Below are 20,263 nucleotides of genomic sequence, written 5' to 3'. Positions count from 1 at the left end.
GAACTATGCAACTTTCTGTGAGCAGAACTTGAAGCTTCCAATCTCTCCTGTCCATCACTTCCCAGGAAATCTGTCTAAAGATCTATTCTGATCATATTACCCTCTGCTAAAACCTTCTGAAGCTCTCTGTTTCCAACTGAATAAGTGCAATTTGCTTGTCTGAGATCTGAAAGTCTTCCAGGATTTAGCTCTTACCTGTTTAGCATTACTTCATACTACTGCCCTTCATGGACAGCCCAACCAGACTAGAGCCCTAGAGGATTGCAGGTCCCCAACTCCAAATCCAGAAGGCTTTCTCCTACATCATTTCTGTCTCTTTGGTTACTTCTTGGCTTGTGTCTCCATTTCTGTCTCCATCTCTCTGTGTCCATTTCTATGTGTGTCTGTCTCTCACTTTCTCTTGGTCTTTGGCTCTGATTCTCTCTCCATAAAATTCATGGCCCCAAAACCTCCTGGATGTACCTCTATTCACAGCAGGTCCTTTGTGACAAAACACACCTGCTTCCTGGGTAAGAATTCATTTCAGCCAAAGCATGATTCATCTCCTCCTCACCTTGGTTGAAAAGCCCCAGGAGCCCTGACTTACGTGGGAGCCCAAGTGCCTCGTTTGTTCCCAATATTTCAGAAGCAGCAATGACTCCTTAGATGCTGTGCAAGGTCTGCTCCATTGATCTTTCTGTGTTTCCTGTCCTCTGACCAGGCACGAAAGCCTCCTGCCTCAGATTTGGGATGGATGGTGGTTCTCTAACTCAGAGAGAGAAAGAGAAAGTAGGAAAACTCTAATACGATCAGAAGAGGAATGTTCTTTCAGGAAATTAGAACCTTAAAGCATGGAATGTCAGAGCTGGAAGGAAGCTTAGAACAGGAGTGTCAGAGGAACTTCAGGGAGCAACTTGTCCAACCTTAAATCAAATAGAGAGGAGAAATCAAAAGATGAAGGGAAAACAGCAGGTTAAAGAGGGAGCCAGCCAGAAACAAGAACATGGTCCCTGCCTTCAAGTAGCTTCTATCCCCATGGGGAGAGGGAGTGAGCTGGAGGCAACATGCAAACAATTAGGTCCATACAAGAGATCTGGGTGGTCTCCTTAGCTCCCAGACTTTGAAGCTGCTTTTCCAGCTTAATTTCCCCAGTGAGGCTAAAAGCCATATCCTCCAGAAAGGAGGGGAAAAATGTAATTTTCTCCTTCTCCCTTCATTGAAGAAGACAATTGTGCAGGCACAATATTTTTGCCTTTCTTGTACCCCAGGGCCTGGTCTACAGGAAGTGCTTAACTCTGTGAACTTATTGACTTGGCTATGGAGTAAGGCCCAGAGAAGGGAAGAAACTGAATTATATGGAAGATTTAGAGCTGTAAGTATCCTTGACCTCAAATCCAACCCTCCTCCCTCATTTTAAAGATAAGGGAAATTGAGGCTCCCTTTGAGAAAAATTTCACACAAATGTTCCATTTGAAAATGTAAATGCCATGATCATTCACCTCAGTGACTCTTTGAGCCTAATTTTCTCATGTTTAAAATAAAAGGTTGGATTCTAAGGTTCCCGCCCGTTCTGGATGATTTTCTTTGAAAGCAGTCTGTAAGGTGCTAGAGAAAGAAGGGGTGAATCTTATAGGCTGTATGCAACCAGCGAGAACAAAGAATGGGGGACAAAGGGGCTTTTCTTGGAGGTTTCTCATACCTCTTAGAGCCTATCCACTCTCTGACCCTTCCCACTCCACCCCAAAGATGCTGATTTGGTTTGGAAAAAGAAAAAAGACCCAGAAGGACAAAGTCCAGGCCGACCAACAAAAGAAACTTCAGCCTTCTGGAATGAGGCTGCCAATCTCTTAGAGAGCAAAGATAAAGCAATCTGACGGTCTGCTTTGAATGTCAAAGGGACTTTGGGCAGACGGAGCAGGTTGATGGACAGGCCTGTGGTTCTGAGGGGAATTTCTGAAACCTAAGACTGGTCTGCGTGACCTCTGAACACCCGCCCAAGTCAGAGAGTCTGGAAATCATTTCTGAGGATCTACACAGCAATTGAGGAAGCCAAGGGATGAGGTTTTTGTTGCCAAATGAAAATGTAAACTTCCTGAAACACAAAAGGCTCTTCTACAGGATGCTCCAGAGAGAACACCATTGTCCAGAGGACCAGGTAGTTAGGAGGGAGTTGGGAGATGAGAGATAGAGGGTTGGCCCTTTTTCTTGATGCGTGAGGGTAGGTAAAACCTCCCCACCTGTCTGAGCCCCCACCACCTTGGCAGCTCCATAGGGTGGAAAGAATGGGTCAGGAGAATTGGGTCTGAACTCTTTGATCTCACATCTAACAAGAACAAAAAGGCAAAGTACAGTAGACATACAAGTTATCGTTACTATCATTGAAATGGAGATAATATAACTCACACATTCATCTGACCTAATAGATGTAAATCCCCCAAATACTTTAAAAATCTGAGTGATGACCCCTGGCAGGGAAAGAGCACTTGACTGGGAATCAGGAGGCCTGGATTCTAGTTCTGCCTCTGACCCTAAACATGAATGACCTTGACTCAAGGCCTTCCCATCCTTGGGCATCTTTTTTCCCATGCAACTAGGCACCAAAGTGCACAAAGCACTGGGCCTGGAATCCGGAAGGCCTGAGTTCAGATCTGAGCTCAGATGTTTACTGGTTGTGTGACTCTGGAGAAGTCACTTAACTTCTGTCTGCCTGTTTCCTCAACTGTAAAATGGGAATAATAACGAAACCCATTTCTCAGAGATATTGTGAGGATCAAATGAGATAATATTTTGTAAAGGGTTTTAAATCAGTGCCTGGTACACAAGAGGTGCTAATAAATATTTGTTCCCCTCTCTGTCATCAATAAAAATGACAAGGTAAGACTAGATTATTTCTAAGGCCCCTCCCAGATCTGACATCCCCTGTTCTAAGCTCCCTCCCACATCTGACATTACCTGTTCTAAGACGAAATGTTCTAAAGCCTCCTCCATCTCTTGCTCATTCTTGGTCTTCATTTCTACTTATATCACGTGGAAGACACTGCCAGACACAGTGAAGAAAACTGGGAGTTTTGTTCAGTTTTGTGACAGCTTGGAGCTGGAGGAGCTGTAAGTGGAATTCCCTGCAAATATGCCCAGTTCTGTTTCAGAAGTTTCCGCCAGTCATTCAGGCTCCCTGCCCCCACCTTAAGGTCCTGGGGGATTCCTCCTCATGGCGCCAGGTTTTCTCCTCCTCCAAACCACCCACACCCTGTTTCTCAAGGCCTGGGAGCGCTCAGGGCCCAGTCCAGGGAGGGCCTGGAGCATTCCTGACCCATTGGCACATTCCTGGGATGCTGTCTCTCCATGATATCATATCTTGGATGGAGGCCCTCTGGTTGGCCAAAGGCTTTGAGGCTTGGTGCTTTGCTAGGTCAGAGATGCCTCAGATGAAGACTTCTCTAGGTCAGGGAAGGAAGAATCAGGGGGAAGGAAGCTCACACCTTGACTCTGGTAGCTGTCCTAACTGGCAAATGGCAAGTTGGGAAGTGTTTTCATTGAGGAAACTGGGACTCATGGGACTCAAGAATTAGATGGCACCTCAGAAGCCACTTATCTCCATGCTTTCATTTATAGATGAGTAAGGACGAGAAAGGGCCAGGGATGTGCCAAGGGTCAAGCGATGGTCAACAAAGTCAAGATGGCACCCGAGTTCCTCTGATGTCCAGGCAAGGCAGCCAGCATTTATTAAGGGCTGACTATGTCCCAGGAACTCTGATGAATACTGAGCATACAGATGTAGTCCAAAAGAGGGACAGTCCCTGCCCTCAAGGCATTGTGCCATTCTAATGGGACACCACACAGATGAGAGCTGAAAGGAAGATTGAAGGGATAAGATGCTCATGCAGCAAAGTCTGGAGAATTAGGAAGTGGTGTGGATTGGATATACCTGAGTACTTTCTGAAAATGGAAATTCTGAGAGAAACTCTTCAATGAGGAGAGTCCCTTCTGGTTTCCAGGTGCTTTCAGGATGAAAAGGCAGTCCAGGATCTTTCTAGTATATTCCAGAATCTCCCTCAACTTTCAATCAACCAGCCACCCAACCCAAAGCATCATTTAAGTGTGGACTATATACCAAGTGACAGCATTAAGTGTTGATGGATACAACATTTGCAATTTAAATATATCAACATGGAAAGACTCACCCTACTCCAGGCCATCTGCTTGGTGTGAAGTCTAGGGACAGATTTCATCCAAGATTGGATCTTGTGACTCTACTAGTACAGAGAACTCCCAGATGAGGAAAATCCCTTCACCAATGCAGGTTAACAACTTGTTAGAGTTTTGAGAGGATGGAGAGGGTGAGTGAATTGCTCAGGGCTACCCTGAGCTGAGGAATGTCAGTGGAGAGATTTGACCCCATGCTTTCAAGACTTCCAGAACAAATTTCTATAAACTAGGCCCTGCTAAGTGTACATAGCTAAAAAATTATATGATCTTTTCCTTGATAAGTTTACAATCTAATGGGTGGGATAGCATGGTTCATGAAAATTCGATATGTGGCAGGATGTGATAGGAATGATGGAGAAATCCAGATAAAGTAACCAGGGCCAGTTTAAGGGGCAAGGGGTCCATATTGGTTGGAGGAAATCAGGGAAAGCTTCTTATAGGGAGTAGTACTGAAAAGTAGAAGAAACAGATTTGGATAGATGGGACTGAGGAAGGAGCAGGTTCCAGGCCTGGAGAACAGTGAATATACTGAGGGAAGAGGGCCAAGATTTGAACTCAAGTTTTCCTGACTCCAGGCCTGACACTCCATTCACTTCACCTCCTAGTTGCCCACAAATCCCTTCTTGAGCATGGACTAGGAGATCAACAAGGTCCTGCCTAGTTCTGAGAGCCATGAAAGCAATAACATCAACACACAAGTAAGCACAGGGTAAAGGGATGGTCAATGAACCTGATTGTTTCTAGGTGGAAGGAACTCCTGCTAAGGCAAGTCAGGACCTTCTTGGCAATTTGTAGAGTTAGACAGTGGCCTAGAGCTTTGAGAGCTCCAATAACTTGCCAGGGACACACATGAGGATGCTTGGCTTGAGGACATGACGGTACTAGGCCCTGGAGGGCAAAGACGGTAGATCTGAACCCAGCTCTAACTGGATTAAACATCAGGACTCCAGGCCTTACTGCCTTTCAGTATATCCCTATAAATGGCAATGCAAAATATGTAGAAATGTATGTAAGCATGTATATATATATGTATGTGTCCTCAAATATGTATATACATGTATACCAGGACATTGCCATGAATACAAAACATTTATAACCATCTGTAAAAGTATGTATACACACATATATGAAATACAAAATATAAACCAATAGAGACAAAGAGATACCAGGTATGTATATATGTAAGCATATATACAAAGTACATACACACAGATACGTGTGACATACACTTTATAGCTCTTGTATTTCCTTGTCTATATTTGTCTTTCTCTCTCGTATTTCTTATCTATTTACACATACATGTACAATGTACAAATAAGTATAAAACACATACAAAGTTCATGGGATTGTTGGTGGAGGCAGCACTTAGAAATGATGATCAAGAAAGGCTTGGTGGGGGGGGAGAGTTCAGGCAGGTAGATTGGGGTGAGCCTTGAATGCTGGGGCCAGGAATCGGACCTTCCTGTGGGCAGACTTCTCTCCCTTTCATCCTGAGCCCAAGAAATCTTGCTGAAGACCTTTAGAACTGGGGTTCTGCATCTGATGACTTTTCACACATCTGCTCCATGCAGCCACTGGGGCTTTGGCCCAAGTTTCTTGCTCCTCTGGGACTGAGTCATAGATTGGATTTCAGGGGCTTTTCTGAAAGGGTGAATCTGGTCTCCATATGTTGTCCTCTGCCTTCAGTTGGATTGACCAGCTTCTCCATCCCCACCCACTCAGTCCATCCAGAGATTTATGGGAAGGAGCCAGAAATTTCTCCATGGCTGTGGCTACAAATCATCTGAAAAATAATGCCAGCATTAACCCTAGGGAACTAAGACCCACAGCAGTAAATAGCATTCATCTTCCTACAGAAAAAAAGGGTTTTTTTCTCTGACTTTAAGATATTCATTCATTCTTGAAACATTTCTTAAACGTCAGCTATGTACAGAGTCTGCTAGGTGGTGGGATGAAAAACAAAATTGAGATTAGATATAGTCTCTGCCCTCCTGGAGCTCTTGGGTGATCTGGCACATAGAGGGAGATTCAGCAGCTAACAACCACAGGAATGCTTCAAGCAAGAGGTGATATTCCAGGATGTGAAGGTGAGGAGACAGTATGTTCCAGACATAGCAGACAAGAGTGTACAAAGTCAGGGAGGTGGGAGATTGGCATGTCCACTTGAGACAAGAGCAGCTAGGTTAGTTTGTCTGTACTTTTGAAGTACACAAAAGAGAGGAATGTGAAAGTAAGGACTGGAAAGGTAGGCTGGAGGCAGGATGAGGAGCTTTAAATGACAAATAAAAATGTTTATATGTTATCCTGGAGGCAATCTGAAGTTTCTTGAGAAGAGTCATACGATCACTGTGCTTTAAAAAGAGCCCTGGACCTTGGGTCAGAAGACAGGGATTACTTTTATGCAACTGTTACTTAATATGCCGTGTGACCTTGGCCTCAATTTCCTCATCTGTAAGAGTCTGTTGAGTCAGATGGCCTCTGGGGTCCTTTACAATTCCAGATCTATGACCCAGTGTGATATGAGGAAAATAGCATTGATTCTGGAGTTAGAGACCTGTGTTCAAATCCCAACTTTGATATTTATTACCATTGTGATTCATGGAGAGGCATTTAACCTTAATTTCCTCATCTAAACTACAAGAAAGTTGGAAAAGGGGATTTCTGGGTTCCTTCCCTAGAGATGTAATCCTATGATTCCTCCAGTCTGGTAGGGGAGAATGTACTACAGATACAAATGAGGATAACATGTACTGGAATCCAATACATGCCTGAGGGTGGTACCAAATGAATGCTACCTCTAAAGAAGGAAAGGTGACAACTGGCTATGAAAAATTTGGAAGACTTCCTGGAAGTGGTGACCATTGAGATGGACCTTGAAGGGTGGGTAGATATGAAGTGGGATTGAGAGAGCATTCTGAGTTGTGAGCAAAGGTGTAGAGGTGGGAAAATCTGGAAAGGTGGCTAGTGGCCAAACCTGACCTAAAGCACTTAGAAAGCACCTATTGTTTACAAAACCCTGCATTTGATTTTGGAGGAGAAAGAAGGTTTGGTTCAGGCATAGTCATTTCTTTCACAGCACTCCCAGTCTGGAAGGGGAAGATGCCATAAACAGGAGTTGCAAATACAATATGGAATATAATAAGTGCTCGATATCTATACTATCAATAAACAATATCACCCAATCAAGCTGGAGCATAATATGCGTGGAAGGGCAAGTCCCAGGGAAGCTCATCTGCTGAGATGGTGCCCCATCCAGGAGGGCCTGGAATACTATGACTAAGACCATTGCTGTGTGAGAATTCTAATTCCCAGCTTTTACTGAGAAGATACAGAAAGACTTAATTTCCCATTAAGTCTCTGGGGGCAGGGGGAGAAACCACTGTCCTTTCTTCAAGTAGTTTTCTCTCTCTCAGTAGAGAGATTTTAAAAAAAAGTAACTCAGACCATGTTCTAGCCTGTTGCCTAATCATTCTATAAAGAAACTTCATCCAAAGCATAGAACTAGAAATAATGTGGGTACCCTTCAATGAAGGGTGTCCATCAACTGGGAGATGACTGAGCAAACTGTGGTTTAGGAATGACAGAAATGAAAAGGCGGGCAGATTCTGAGTAACAGAAAAGACAATAATGATGCAAGAGAACAGATAATGTTCACTTAATATACCTCCCTTATCTCAGCAGAGAGGTGTGGGAATAATAGGGCAGAATGTGTAAACAAAGGCAAATGCAGTCATTACGTGAGTATTTTTGACTTGTTTTCTATGTTGCAAGGAAACATAATTTTCTTTTTTTGTATTTTTTTTGTAAATAGTATTGTATTTTTTCCAAATACATGTAAAGGTAGTTTTCAACATTTCATTTTCATAAGATTTTAAGTTCCAAATTTTTCTCTGTCCCTTCCCTCCCTCCTCCCCAAGATGGCAAGCAATCTGATATAGCTTATACATGTACAATCATGTTAAACATATTTCCACATTAGTCATGTTGTGAAAGAAGGAAAAGATCAAAAGAAAAAAAATATATAACACCCCCTCCCCAAAATAAAATGAAAATAGTATGCTTTGATCTGCATTCCAACTCCATAGTTCTTTCTCTGGATACGGATAGCATTTTCCATCATGAGTCTTTTGGAATTGTCATTGCATTGCTGAGAAGAGCTAAGTCTATTCTAGCTGATCATCACACAGTGTTGCTGTTACTATGTACAATGTCCTCCTGGTTCTGCTCACTTCATTCAGCATCAGTTCATATAAGTCTTCCCAGGTTTTCTGAAATCCTTTGGGAGTATCATTTTCAAGGCTTGTTGAGGAGGTTTGCAGAAATGTTCATGATATAAAAACAAAAAGACATCAATAAAACACTAAAATTAAATTTAGTAAATTAAAATTAAAATATAATAAATAAAATAAAATAAATAAAAATAAAATTAATTTTACATTTTTATAAAGGAAAGAAATAAGTATGAGTTAAACAGGAAGGAAAGATATTGAATTCCCTGGCCATCTTGTGCTCGAAGACGCTTTAAAAGTCTTAAGAGAGAATTCCCTTAGAACTGGCTCTGCATCAAAGTCATCACAGACCCTCTCCAGTACAGGTAGAATTTCTTATGAGAAGCTCATAATGAGTGGAAGAAATTTTTTATCCAAGGGAGATTGGTATTTGTCCTAATAAGACCTCTACAATTCGTGTTACAGGGATTTTATAAGGTATCAATGAAATAATGTTTTTAAAGCATTTTGCTATGGAAATCTCACTTACTGATCTTCCATTTTCCTCTTTCACTTCTTATTACTCTCCTCTAAAGGCCAGGAACAAGGGAATAGAAGGTGAACGAAGGTCAACTTGGAACCCTACACAAAATGGAGGCCCAGGAGGAATTCACCGGTGGGAGAAGGTGGTGGATCTTACAAAGGAATGTCCCAGGGTGACATCCAGGTGGATGTCCTAGGGTAAAGATGCCCCAGGTGCTAAGAAAATTCTATAGTCCTATCATGAGACAGAAGAAGAGGCTTGGTTTTGCATTCCAGGGGTTGAGAGAAAATGAATCCCTTGACCTCTCAGCTTTTCAGCTGCCTCTTGAATAGGAAGATGGAGCTGGATTGAATGGTTTCTAAGGTCACTTCCTGTTCTAGGCAATGATAAATGTTTTTTTCTCACTTAAGCAAGCCTTTATTAAGCTCCCACTGTGTGGCAGCCACTGTCCGTGGTTCTGAATATACAAAGCCAAACACAGAAACATTCCTTGCTTTGTAAGAGCTATTGTTGTTGTAGTACAAGGAATAACAGTTGCAATCCAAAGACCAAAGCCTGAGAGAGAACGCAATGACCTGTGAGGTGGATAGTGCAAATATTATTATCTCTGCTTAACAGATGATAAAACTGAGGCCCAGAGAAGGAATATGTCTTGTCCAAGGTCACATACCCAGCAGGCAGAGGAGAGGACTTAAGCCCTATTTTCAGCTCCAACATAGGGAGCCCCCTCACAAAGAACTGTATCCCCAAGACAAAGGGAGAGTGCAGGAGAAATGAGGAGACCAGGGTGTTGGTTTGTAGAACAGACACGCAGATGAAAAAAGGTTCAACAATTTGTCCAGTGATTCTGCCTTTTGGAGAGCAGCTTCGGGAGGCAAACTGCTTGTAATGGGAGAAAGGCGAAGTCACTCAGGGCTCCATCCACAGGGGCTCTGCCCTTTAACGAATCACCACACCTACTGCTTGAGCTCTGGAATTAAAACCGGAAAACATCAGTGCATGCCTGGACTCCCCAGACTGGCTCAGAGGCTGAGAGATTTGAAATGAGACTGTTTTTCCATTTTTCCTCTCCTCTCTGACAGGAATTCCAGAAAAACAAATAATGGAACAGTTCTGGTGCCTACTATTTTTCCTTCCTTAAAACAAAAATTCTAACAGAGCAGAATGAGGTAACTCTGGGCCCATATCTAAGTCCTTGAGAGCAGGGGTCACATTATTTCTTATATATGTTTCTAGAATCTAGAACAGTGCTGGACACATAGCAGGCATTTAATAAATTACTATTGATTGTCCTGAGTTTAAATCCTGGCCCTGATGCTAACTACCTGTGTGACCTTGAGCAGGTTACTTCTCAGCTTTGTGCCTCAGTTTTTCCATCTCTGAAGTGGAATTAAGCATTCCAGCACAACCTGCACAGTCTTTGAAGGGTTGGCCCAAGGGAGGAACTCTAAAATTCATAAAACCTTCAAGGCAAAGAAGTTGTGACTATGGGAAAACTCATCTCCAGACTGATAATCACTGCCTTTAACAATAACACAGCTCATTAGTTTTCTGCCTTAAAGATCACAAGTTTTTCCTTAGATGACTGATAGGGAAATGGAGACTTTTGTCAATATTTAGCTTTTCAATATTTTCATCTAGTATTCGAGCTGGCAGGGAGCTCAAAGGTCAGCAGGTCTAACCTCCCTCCCAGGGCAAGAATGAAGTCAGTATAAGGTTTCCAGCCTCCAGGACAAGGTGTCCTGAGATCCTTATCAGGACATTATCAGCATTAGAGAGGTCCAACCTGAGCTACTCTGGACTTCAGATGTCCCCTTCCAATTCCCACCATTCTGTTCAATAAATTCCCATTGAATTGGTTTAATTATTTTGCCGTTGGTTGTGGTGAACTGCATAGGCATAGACCACGGGAAGGAAGGCACCCCACCCCTCATTTTCCAGAGTTTGGATCAATTTAATAATCATTTACTGAGACTTATTGTGGGCCAGGCAAGGCAGTCATGGAGAAGGGCAGTCAGCCAGATCTGGGTTCAAGGTTCACCTCTGAAACATACCAGCTGTATGACCCTGGGCAAATCACTTCCACTCTCAGTGTCCAAGGCAACTCTCTAAGATTGTAAATTGCAGAGTAAATGACAATCTGCTTCAGGGAAGGGACTTTCCCTTGCCAGGAGCTCCCCACACAGAAGAAATGATAGATGTGATAAAAAAAAAAACCAAACCAAAAAACAGCCAAGCAGGCAGCCACAAATATGAAAATTCTCGATCAGGAGAACAACACAGCCAGCCCTGTGCTTCAGGAATGTTGGGTCTCCAGATGAGTGGAGGATGGGTGAGAGGACACTCCTGAGGCAGAGATATCATTGAGGAGGTTGCTGCAGGACTCTGAGTGAAAGGGCCTCAAGGGCCCCAAGGAGGGGAGTCATGTGCACGAAGAGGAAGGGTCAGGAAGTTTTCCTCTTACTGGAAGGAAACAACACAATAGAGAGAAGAATGAATTACGACAACACAACAGTCCGAGCTAGAGGTATTGAGGCTGGAGCGAGGCTAGTATGCTGGGGAATGGAGAGCAAAGGAGGAAACTCAGACCACAGAGCTCTCGACTTGCTGAAGGTCACACGGATGATTAGCAGCAGAGCTAGGAAAGCAGTCAGCGCTCTCTCTATCCAACGGTCCGCCAAGCTGACTCAGAAAAAGGAGTAGGTCTGGGGAGAAAGACTGCAAGCTCAGTTTTGGATGATGCAGCATTTAAAGGGCCAATGGGACCAAGCAGAGATATCCTGTAGGCAGCTGGAATTGTGTGTCTGTGGCTGACGAAGGTAGTCCAGGCTGACCAAAGCAACCACATCAACCTGGGATGGTGCAGTGGGTAGAGTCCTGGACAGGGAGTCAGGAAGACTTAGGTACAAAACCTGCCTCAGACTCTTAAAGGCTGTGCGCCCTGGACAAGTCACATCACTTCTCTCAGACTCATTTTCCTGATCTGCAAAGTGAGGATAACAACAACACCTGCCTCCCAGGACTGTGGTGAGGATCAGGTAAGCTGACATATGCAGAGTGCTTTGCAAATATTAAATCCTATAAAAATGAGAACCATTGTGATTATTCCTAGAGCCAAACTCTCTTCCCTGGCCACCTTTGTCCTATATGTGCCTCCTCCTTTGACATAATGTCAGCTCTCTGAGGACAAGGAACTGCCTGCCTTTTGCATTTGTATGCCTAGTATAGTCATAGCACCTGGCACAGAATATCACTTACTAAATGTTTTCTATTGGTTCCATTAATTAATGCTTTTTAATGTGAGCTGAAAGTGGCCCAGCCTAGGTATTCCTGGAGCAAGGCGGGCCTCATTGGCGCCTAATCGCTGGACTCCCTCCTACACACGATGAACACGCATTGGTCCACAAAGCCCTAACCGTGGGTGACGTCATCTGCCTGGGTGCTACTTGTCGCCTCCTGGTGGCTTAGACTCTCTGGCCACTGCGTGGGAGGAAGACTCAGCCTTCTTATGAGCATCTGTTCAGAGGGTCCTGACTGGGCTCAGGGAATTACGGCACCTGGCTAGAATCCAGGACAAAGTTCCTCCAAGTGCCTCTGAGGGGGACTGAGGGCTGGCTGTCCTTGAATTACGATTGGGTCTGGGAGGTCATCAGATCCAATTCCCTTGTTGTCCAGACAGGGAAACTGACACTCAGAGAGGTAAGTGACAGTAAGAATGTGAAGTATTTGAATGCAGGTCTTTCTGACTCCGAGTCTCCATCTTCACCTCCTCAGTTTCCTGGAAGTTCTTGGACAAATAGACAATGGCTAATCTTGGACCTGCGCAACCACTACCCACCATGCCCAAGACCTTCACATTCTGCATAGGATCAGGACACCTGCCAGACTTTGTGTCCCACTCATGGAAAGGGAGCACACTCCTCTGTGCCAAAGCAGCTGCTCTGCCATGATGCTAGAGGTCAGGAAGGAGAGGTTCATTGGGCACCATTTCTGAAAAGCACAGACTGAAGCCCTGTGCAACTCCAACAGCACTCTGGGAGGTGCCTGGACATGGGACATCTTGTCAACACCAGCATCTTGGAGCTGAAGATCCTAGATCAGGAGCTACACAGAACCCCAGAAAGCATTGCATCTCACTCTCTCGATTTACAGTTGAGGAAATATACCTCAGAGAGGGAAAGTAACCTGCCTAAACAATCTAAAGAGTCTGTGAACCACCTACTATGTTCCCAGCACTGTGCTAGGGCCTGGAGATGCAAATACCACAAAATGAAACGTTCTCTGCTTTCTAGAAGCTTCCCTCAGGAGAGACAAAGTCACAGAGAGAAGTTGGTGAGTGGCAAAGCTGGAATTAGAAGCCAGGTCCCCTAGCTTCAGCTCCACTTTGCCATCTTGGGCTATCACAAAGGCTATTCCAGTCCCTTTGCAAAGAGCAACAGCATATAACCAGACTGATCTATCACATGTGGCAGTTCAGGGATGAGGACTTCCTTTCAGACCGGATCTGGAGCCCTCCACCCCACACTGGGAAAGCCCACTCTGCCTTCATCATGGCTGTTGTCTGGCTCCCAGTGGGCTCCTCCTTCCATAATCCTGGATGAACGATCAAGTTACTCTCTTGAAAATTCCAAAGGCTGTATAAGGAGCTATTCCTTCCAGGAATTTGATGTTCCCTGCCTTGGAAAAGGCCACTTTTGAGGTCTGTTCTGGGCAAACCAAGGAGTAGCCATTTGGTGCAACCTCAGACCACTCTGTCGGCCTCATTAAGAATCTTCACATGGAACCCACATGTGAAATCAGCCTCACCTAGGAGCCAATTGCAAGAGCTAGGCCTGCCAAGGACAGAAAATTCTTGACTCCTCTGAGACACAATGCCCATGGCTTGCCATGCATGACTTTCTACATGTGCAGTACCAGATACACACAAGCAGGCCTGGCCCAAGTTTGCCAATGGAGAGGAACGAAGGTTGAGACTCTCATTCTGAGGCTCTTGTAGAAAGCAAAGAAAGAGAACAAGGTAAGGAGGTAATAGAAGTGTAGGATTTGGGGCAGAAAGAGGCCTTAGAGGTAATCTTGTCCAATCCCTCATTTTTCATAAGAAACCAAGGCCTGGAGAGAAGAGGAACTTGCCTAAGGTGACACAATATAATTAGCAGGGTCTTCAGACCTCTGATTGAAAATTTAGCACTCTTTCACATATCAAGTGTTGGAATAACAAACTTTTATTGAACACTTACTGTGTACCAGACACCTTGCTAGGCGCTGGGAATGCAGACACAAAGCATAAAATCCAGGAGCTGACATTCTAGATTCTCCTGGGTTTCCTTCTTTGAAGGCTAGCATTGTGGAAAGAAGGTCGACCAAGAAATAAGGGATCCTGGGTCCCATTCCTGGTTCCATCACTTGCTAGTTGTGGAACCTAGGCAAGTTACTCACCCAAGTTACTGTGAGGCTGTTTTCTCTGAAAAAAAAAATGGAGATAAAATGTATTAAGAAACTGTGAGGTGTAGGGCCCTGCCTTTGTGGAGCTGGAAACCTCAGAGGTCCTGCCTTTGGGGAGTTTACAGCCTTTTGACAGCTTGGAGGATCAAGCCTTTTTTTTTTTTTTAAATGCCAGACACCAACCCAGGCACAAAGACAGAGACAAAAATGAAAACTGTGGATGAGGGGAGAGCCCTGGCCAGACGTAGGTGTGGGCATCCATAGAGAGTATGTGAGTTTTGGTCCATACCTTTCTGGGACAATAATAAGTAGCAACCCCTGAATTTGAATGTGGGTCTCATGACTCCAAGGTGATGTCCTCTCTACTGAAGTCTGCCATCTTTGTTTCTTAGAGCTTCAAAAAACTTTGCAAGTGGAAATCACTAGTGTTCTAATAAAGACATGGCTTACTGGCATAGAAGATAACCCACTCTGAGAATTCCATGAAGAAGCAAGAGAATGTTGCTAAGGGGAAAATATGGAACATTTTCTAAGTGACAAAGGAAAGATGAGCCAGCCATGGGCTCTCAGAAACAGAGTGTGATGAAGCCAACTGCCAGCAAATGGAAATCCAATAAATACTTCTCAATGGGCCAAGATTTACACGTATTTCCCAGCATCTTTTCAAAACCCTGTCAGTCGTATTCAGGGTGGATAAAAAGAAGGCAAGGAGATGACAGATTAATCAGTGACACCCAGTATTTGGTGCTCCCCCATGAACTTTCAATCAATACAATGATTATAAACTGTCAGGCTTCTCATCCAGAGGTACGATTGATTTCCAAAACACAGCACAGGGTGGGAATAAAGGTTGACAAGAAACAAGAGCATAAAATACCATAATCTTCTAGCTGGAAGGGTCCTCAGAAGCACCAATCTAGCTCAAATCAATGAATCAACCAATTCAACATGTCATTGCCCTCCACTGGGCGGATAAGATACTTTTGATCAAGACACAAAGGCAAAAAGTGTAACAGCCCCTGCCCTCAAGGACTTTACCTTCTACAAGGGGAGACAATGGGTATGTACATTAATACGTACAATATGACTATAAAGAGAAAAATATAAGCTAGTTAAATATCAGGCATTTGGGAGGGAAGGTTCTGAGTATGCTTCAGCAAAAGACAGGCTTAAGCTTCAGAAAGTGTCAGAAGTAAAAGGACCTTAGAGCTGGTAAGATCAGCTAATGAGCTTTTATTAGGCATTTAGTGAAAATAGCTAGTATTTCTATAGCCTTTAAAATTTGCAAACGGTTTTATATACATAATCTCTTTTAATTGATTTACTCTGCTTTGGGGACTATGCTAAGTACTGCAAAGAAAGGCAAAAACATTCCCTGCCTCTAGGAGCTCAGCATGCTCTGTGTTCTAAAGTCCTTTTTGGCTCTCACATCCTATGATGCGTCCAGAGAATTATGCCTCTGAAATCTGTAGTGAAAAGAACACCAGCCTAGGAGTCAATAGTCTTGGCTTTGAGGAAAGTCTTGGCTGGGAAAGTAACAGGTTCCGCAGTCTTGGGAAAGACGATGGTCCTGCCCCTCCAAATCTTTGTTTCCTCATTAGAGGGATATCAAGGCATTTTGAAAGGAGTGCTGGCCTGGAAGTCAGAAGGGTCTTCAGTGTGAATCCTACCTTTGACCTTACCCCATGTGTGACCCTAGGTAAGTCACCTAAATTCTCTGAGTCTCAGATTTTTCTTCTGTAAAATGGAGATAATGGTACTAGTGTTTCTCTTAGTATTTGTAAGGATTGATTATGATAATGTTAGTGAAAGCACTTTGTAACTCTTAAAACACTACAGAAACGTGAGTTATTGTCATGTAGAATCACCATATCCTTTGGGAGCCAGCAAGGGACCTTAGAGGCAGCTAGTAGACTGAGTGAACTTGGAGACGAAAAGATCTAAGTGTGAATCCTCCCTCAGACAGGTAGTAGCTGTGTGGCCCTAGGCAAGTAAATTAACCTCTCTGAGCCTCAGTGTGCTCACCTGTAAAACGGGGAAAATACCAACACTTTCTTCCCAGGGTTGCTATAAGACTCAAATGAGATCATCTATTTAAAGCACTTTTCAAGCCTTAAACTGCTCCATAAATACTCAACCCTTCATCTCACAGCCAGGGAAACGGAGGCTCAGAGCGGTTCAGTGACGCAGCTAAGTAAGCCCCAGAGCTGGGATTAGAACCCATGTCTTCCACCTCCAAGTCAAGGACTTTCTCCGTGAGCTAAAAGGAATGATGTCAAACAGCAAGGGTTCTCTGGTGCCTTTCTGTGTACACTCTTGTTGTTTTCCTGGCCTGTCCCCCAGAGAAGAGGATCACCCAATCCACTCCCTTCCCCTTACACACACACACACACACACACGCCCATCCAAGTCTTGACTGACTCTCACTTGATCTCACTTTGCCCCCATTTTCTGGGTGAATGATTGGCCCTTCTCACAGGCCAGCCAGAGTCTAGCCCAAATGGAAAACAAAAACCCAACCTCATTTCCGATGACAGAAATCATTCCCAATCCTCAGGGAAGCCCATCACATCTGGCGGGCCCACATAATCAACAAGGCAGACCAAAGCCTCAAACCACACTTCTCTGGTCCTCTGCCCTGATGGGACTTGGCATGGAAAAGGAAAAAGCCATGCCATACTGAGAGGAATATGGGGTTTGGAGGCAGAGGCTGAATTGAATATTAAGATTAAAGTCAAAATCTATGTGACCTTGGATGAATAGTGCCATAATCTCATTGGACTCATCAGCTAAGAGTTTAGAACTACATACTCTCTTGTGCCCAGTCCAGCTCTCAATCCTGGGAAGCCTGTGAGACCCCCAGCTCTATTTCAGGAGTCTTCTCAGTCATTCAGTGAACCAGAATGGAGCTGCTGCTCCGGGCCAGGGACCAGTGCAAAATCTTTGAGCTAGGATCCTGGAATTCAAGGAGGGTTGAAATTCTGCTCCTCCTCATGGGATTTGTTATTGAGTTTTAATCTTATCAGGGTTGGTGGTATGGGCCACCCCATCTTCTCCCCTGCCCCTGTCTATAAAACCCAACCCACAGGGGAGTGAATTATGAAAATGTCCACCCAGGACCCTGGCAATGACTTTAGCTACACCCCACTTCCCAGCAGAAGATGGACCAGGGAGGCTTGAAAATATCAGCTGGATGTCCAGATCTGGTCTGAGTCTGGGGTGAGCTTTGTGGACTGTATATAGAGGAAGGGAGAGAGAGACTTCCAGTAAAGATCTTTCTCTTCATAGCTCCCAGCCTTGGCACATAAGTGCTTAATTAATATTCTTTCATCCATCTATTCACTCACAAGGCTTAATTACACCCAGCCCTTGATGTCAAGGGTTAAAATCTAATGATATGGGGGAGGGTTGGAGAATATGTGCCCAAATAACTCTGATATGAGGGGGAGGAAAGTGAGTGCAGAGAAGGAAACCAGGCAAAGCCCTGGGAAGAATCTGAGGGGCAGATCACTTTTCCCTGGACACATGTCAGGGAAGGCTGCACTGAACCAACACTTCTTCAGCTGGGAGGAGCAGGAAGGGAGAGGTTTTAATAAGTAGTTGTGGCGTGAGGTTGGAAGAAGGCTACTCTAGACAAGAGGGACCCTGTGAGCAAAAACTCCAAACAAGTCAGGGTAGGGTAAAAACAGGAAGTGGTTCAGCTTGGCTGGAACATAAGGTAAAGAGAGAAAGGGAGTGATTAGGGTTAAGGATAGGAAAGGAGGTTGGAACCCCACTGTATTCCAAAAATTGGCAATGGGGAGCCATGGAAGATTTGTAAGAAGGGAAGTGATGTGGTCAGGTCAGTTCTAGAAAGTGTTTTGGCAACATTGCAATGGAGGAACAAGACAAGAGAAATCAGAAGCAGGGAGATCAGTTAGTTAGGAGGCATGATTGAAGACACATTATGGAAAGAGTCAGGGACCTTGGCTCAAAACTGCATTTTATGGATTGTCTGATGCTGGGCAGCCCCTGTCCTGTCTTGGGATCACTCTCTGTGCACATGTGAAGTGGTGGAGGGGCAGTTTTGTAGCAGCAAAAGACTGAAAACTAAGATGATCATTGATTAGGGAACATCCAAACATGAATGTGCTCTAAGAAATGTTGACTCGGATGAACGTAGAGAAGCTCAGAAGACTTACACGAATTGATGCAAAGTGCATTGAGCAGAACCAGGAAAACAACAGACCCAAGGACCACAGCCTGACAAAGAGTAACAACAAAGCTATCCAAATTGAATACTGCAAAAGGAGAATGATTAAACTCAGCTCCAAAAAAAAAATGAGTCTCTTTTCTCCCCCCATCCCAGCCTTGATCCCCATCACCCCTCTTTGCAAGAGAAGGAGACTGTAGGTGAGAAACAGTACATATAATGTCAGACCTTTTTGATTGTTGGAGAATTTTGCCAAACTGTTTATTTTCCCCCTCTTTCCCCATCTCTATTATAAAGGATGGCTCTTGGGGAATGGAAAACAGGGGGACAAAGGATGGAAATGTAGGTGGTAGAAAAACAAAAGAGAAAAAATTTTTAAAAAGAAAATGAATGTTGCAAAATTACAAAGAAGAGATATGAAAAGAGATATCCCCCTAATTCCTTTGCAAAAACTGGGGGGAGGGGCAAGATGGATGTGGAAAATTGTGCATCATGTAAGATTTTTTGACATACTGATCAATTTTGCTGATTTTTTCCCTATCCTTCCTCTTTTCCTTTAAAAAAAATCTTTGTTATAAGGGATGGTTCTCTGAGGAGGGAAGAGAGAGGGATACTGGGAGGAATTTGGATAACCTGAATTTTTCAATATTTTTAAGGGAGATTGCTGGACTAGATAGATGATTGAGAAAACCTTCCAGGTCTAAGGCACTAAAAGCCTATGAGATAAGTGCAGATGATTGCTGTGGTACTACAGAGAATGGAGCCAACTTATGGAAAACCCATCAGTCTGGCTGAAATGTAAAAGCCAGGGTAAATGAGGACAGAGAAGGCTGGAAATTCCTGAAGTCTGAAAAGATAATGCTAAATCCAAGAAATCATCAATCACTGAATTCTATCCATTGAAAGAGAGGAAATTTGGTTTCTGTGGATTTGGATTGTAACTTTCTTAAATGAAATGTAACCCATGACATGAACGTGGCCTGAGTTCAGTCTTGGGGATTTTCAATAAACATACTTTCTTGTGTTCAGTTCTCCTTTGCCGGAGTTTCCCCTGAGAAAATCTGAGCATCCATATCTTAGTTTCCAGAAAAGGAAAAGGGACCTCACCTCCATGTAATCATTCAGGCTTAGATAGAGAATAAATTTTATTTAACTTCAGAGAAAACACAAAAATATTCACACCTAAGCCCATACACTGTCAAAATTCTCTTTTCTTCTCTTGTGGGGAATCTTTCTCTCCAGGGACTTATAAAGTCATCCAGATTCATAACCCACTGTGGGGGCACCAACTGTCCATACATATAGTCTACATTTGGGGAACCAACCTATTCTACCTCAAAAGGAAACACTTGGGTAACTAGAGTTAACCCACATTCCCTGTGTCTAAAACCCCATACTGGCATTGAGGCTCCTCTCAGGAGGGAAATAACTCAGGACCAATGGAGAGTTTACCTACCCCCCAACACCTGCACAATTCATGTGTTGTCCTGTTTTTGTATAATCTTTCCTTTCATTTCCAATTCCTACAAATTCATATTGGTTGGCCCATGATCTCCCTTTGACCAGTAACTTCCTCTGTCTTCATGGTGGCTACTGTCCACTGTCATCCATGAGACCAGATGGCAACAGAGACAGTTTGTGTCTGTGTTCTCTCATTATCTCTCGGTTTGCTCATTTAATGAATTAAGGGAA

The sequence above is a fragment of the Notamacropus eugenii genome, chromosome 3 (genome assembly GCF_028372415.1).
Source record: "Notamacropus eugenii isolate mMacEug1 chromosome 3, mMacEug1.pri_v2, whole genome shotgun sequence".
NCBI lineage: Eukaryota > Metazoa > Chordata > Mammalia > Diprotodontia > Macropodidae > Notamacropus > Notamacropus eugenii.
Note: the sequence above shows the minus strand (reverse complement) of the source record.